Source organism: Etheostoma cragini, chromosome 1, assembly GCF_013103735.1.
Source record: "Etheostoma cragini isolate CJK2018 chromosome 1, CSU_Ecrag_1.0, whole genome shotgun sequence".
NCBI classification, from domain to species: Eukaryota; Metazoa; Chordata; class Actinopteri; order Perciformes; family Percidae; genus Etheostoma; species Etheostoma cragini.
In genome coordinates, this window is record NC_048407.1 from 33,782,098 (window position 1) to 33,785,985 (window position 3,888).

Genomic DNA, 3,888 nt, shown 5'->3' on the forward strand with positions numbered 1-3,888 from the left:
GACTGATGTCTGAATGTCTGAATGTCAGACTGATGTCTGAATGTCTGACTGTCTGACTGATGTCTGAATGTCTGACTGTTGTCTGAATGTCTGACTGTCTGACTGTTGTCTGAATGTCTGAATGTCTGACTGATGTCTGAATGTCTGACTGATGTCTGAATGTCTGACTGTCTGACTGTTGTCTGAATGTCTGACTGATGTCTGAATGTCTGAATGTCTGACTGTTGTCTGAATGTCTGACTGATGTCTGAATGTCTGACTGATGTCTGAATGTCTGACTGATGTCTGAATGTCTGAATGTCAGACTGTTGTCTGAATGTCTGACTGATGTCTGAATGTCTGATTGATGTTTGAATGTCTGACTGATGTCTGAATGTCTGAATGTCTGACTGATGTCTGAATGTCTGACTGATGTCTGAATGTCTGACTGATGTCTGAATGTCTGACTGATGTCTGAATGTCTGACTGATGTCTGAATGTCTGAATGTCTGACTGATGTCTGAATGTCTGACTGATGCACTGATTGGTGTCGAACATTGTGTATCCGTTGTTCAGGGACAAGGGATGAAAAACAGCCTTTTGGCTAATTCTGGTGCATTTGCAGCAATGTTAACTAATATACACTGTCCCAGCCAAATACATTAATATATAAATGAATACTGTCTGCTCCACCATAGAGTGTGTCGGCCATTTACTATAAGTCTGGATCACCGGAAGTACATTTCCAGGGTAATTACCCGAAACAACAACAACCTTCGAGTTAGCGAGCTACACGCGGAAAAGAAATCAAATTTAGAAGAACACGTGGTTTGTGCAACGAAGAGATAAAAATAAGTGGGAGTCATTCAAGTGTATTTTGTCAGGTAATCATGACATTTAACCAATATTTGACATGTGTGAAACACTATTTGACTGAAATAGTTATTAGAAATAATTTATTTGAAAAAGACTCAAATGTTTTGACTTGACTAAGAAACCTTGAGTTCTCATTTATCCCTTGTGTCGTCCTCGGGTCAAACTGACCCGTTTCAGAGTCTTTTATATCAGAAATATGGATTTCATTCAACCAAATTGCCCAAAAATAACATGGATGATTCCAAACAAAGTTCTTCAGGTAAATTAATGATTACTTTTATTGGATTTTGTGGGTGTTTTATTTAATCTTAAAGTATTCGAATTCTTTTTTTAATGGTTTCAAACCAGTATCCGGACTAAACTTTGACATCTACCCATCTGAGATCCACTCAACATCCTCTGATCTTAACTAGTAGTCAAAATAATTCATAATTTCTGCCTTTTTTACTAAAAAACCTATGTTTAATTTGATATAAATGAGGTTTGTTGACCATGAATTCTAAGAATAAGTGTAAAACCTGTTATTAAACCGGCTCAGGTTTTCAAAAAAGTGACAAATAAATCAGAAAAAGCGACAAAAACATCGTAAAAGCACACAAAGAATGTTCATTTTTTATATTTAGACCTGGAAGGACGAGTTCGTGGTTAACGGGAAGACAACACGAGGTTAACTAAAATGACGAGACTTCAGGTCGACTGAAACTTGACTAACAAAACAAGATATGTGAATAACTAAATATGACTAAAACTAACGAGGACATTAGGCACAAGACTGAGACTTAATTAAAAAATGGGCGACTGAATTAACATGCGCCATTTATGTTAATCTGTGTTGGTGGTGTTGTAGAGCATGAGGATGGTTAAAAAGCTCAAAGCTCGTGTATTTTTTAATCCAGAACACAGTTCTTATTAATGATGTTAATGAAATTGAAAGATAAATAGTGCTATTGTATTTATTCCCTGCCATGCATATGCTCTGCTATTGTTGACTGTTCTCTTTGTTTTTGACATGGCGGTATAAGTTATAAAATGTATTTAAATGTTTTTTATATCCTAAAACATTTTTGCATTTTATTTTGGGATGTTACATGGTATGTTTTGAGATCCTGTGAATGAAACCTTTCCATTTTAAGGACTAAAATAAATGTCTGAAATTCAAATAGTTGTTTGCCTTTTGTTCTATAACTTAAGGAGTTGAAAAGGAACATTTTTGCCACTTAAAGGTACAAAATGGCTTTGTCACTGGTGTGGTACCTTATTGGAAAAAAACTGTACCTTTTCTAAAGGTACTTTGTTGTACCTTGGTTTAAGGTACATTATTGATCCTCAAAGGTATTATATTGTCCCTTAGAAGGTACAAACAGGTAAGGTACAAATTTGATCCTCTTATTCAAGGTACAAGAATGTACCTTTGAGGGTACCACCCCAGTGACAAGCTTTTGTACCTTAAAGGTCCTGTTTTGTACTTTTTTTTTTGACAGTGTATTATGGAAGCAAAACAGCGCCAAACTCTCCAAATGGACTAGAGCCAATCATGCCTGGGGGGGGGCTTAAACTTGTTTTTGGACTTTTGCATCCGAACTCTGAGACTCACTTGACTCCGAAGCGATCGGTGAACATGATGTGGTTCCGGAAGGTCCTGTTGATGTCCAGGTCGATCTGCTTGATCTCGGACGAGTACCGCCGGGCCCGCTCCTTCATTCTCTGGGCGGAAAACACAGAGCCGAGTCAACAAGGACGAGGCGGCTACAAGAAGAGAAAAAGATGGCCGCCTGCAGCTTCCACTATGGGACCAGACGTCCCCCGGTTTTCACTGTGACCAACAGACCCGACATTGGAATGAAAGAAAGAAAATATGGACCGGACGGAGCCGATAGTCGCTCCAGAGCCAGCGCTGCTCAGAGATGTTTCAGAAAGCTGTGTTTAACGATGCTAAAATCCCTGATTATTTACATGGAGTCTGGTGGGTTTAGCGAACCCATTTCGCAGACTTTTCTGCTTTAAAAAAGGATCTTAATCTTTAACAGAAAGGTCGACCTCCTTAGAAATCCTTTCCATAATGTTGTCAGACACATAGAATATTAATCTGAGTCTGTCAGCAGCAAAACCAGCACTTTATGAACGTAAATACAAACTAGACAATTATCCCATTAACTTCCATTGTAGCTGGTTGCGATCTCGTTTAATACTACATCGATGTCAAAGGAAAATATTTCCTCAATAGTTTATATTGTATCTGATACTCAAGGAGCTGTTGCAGAAACAAGCCAAAGCTGTCAGATAAATGTAGTTCAGTAAACATTACAACATTATGAAATATTGGGATTTTTTATCTTGAAATATTAGGATTTTTTATCTTGAAACATGTATATTCTGAGCTGAAAATATCCCCGGATCTTGTCTGAGAAAGCTGGTAACCTTACTCTAGAACCACTGTACTCCGAAATGTCTTACAGAGGGACAACAAATCACTTCATATGCTACTCACTGTATCCTACCGAGCGCCTGGCTAGCCTGTGGTGGACTGTGCATGAATGGAGACCATTATTTGTGTATTTCCAATCCTAAATCCACTACTGCTGTCCTGCAGGCCGGATGACATCATGAGGGCCCACCTCATATTTGCCTTGGTTGTCGGTCTTGGCCCGCTCCACGTCCAGCATCAGGGCCCAGGCCCGGCCTCGCAGCTGCAGGGGGATCCCCTTGTACACCCGCCTCACCATCTGACGGCAGAGAGAGGGAGAGCACGTGACAACACTCACAGGGACAGAGCTTTGGAAACGTATTCGGAGAGCGTCCAGATTTGTGTGTGTGTGTGTGTGTGTGTTCCTGTGTGTGTGCGTCTGTGTGTCTTGAGTGTATGTGTATGTGTGTTGAGTGGCTGAGTGAGAGAGTGTGTGTGTGTGTATGTGTGTTGAGTGACTGAGTGAGTGAGTGAATGTGTGCGTGTGTGTGTGTATGTGTCTTGAGTGTATGTGTATGTGTGTTGGGTGAGTGAGTGTGCCTGTGTATTTGTGTGTGTGTGTGTTTGTG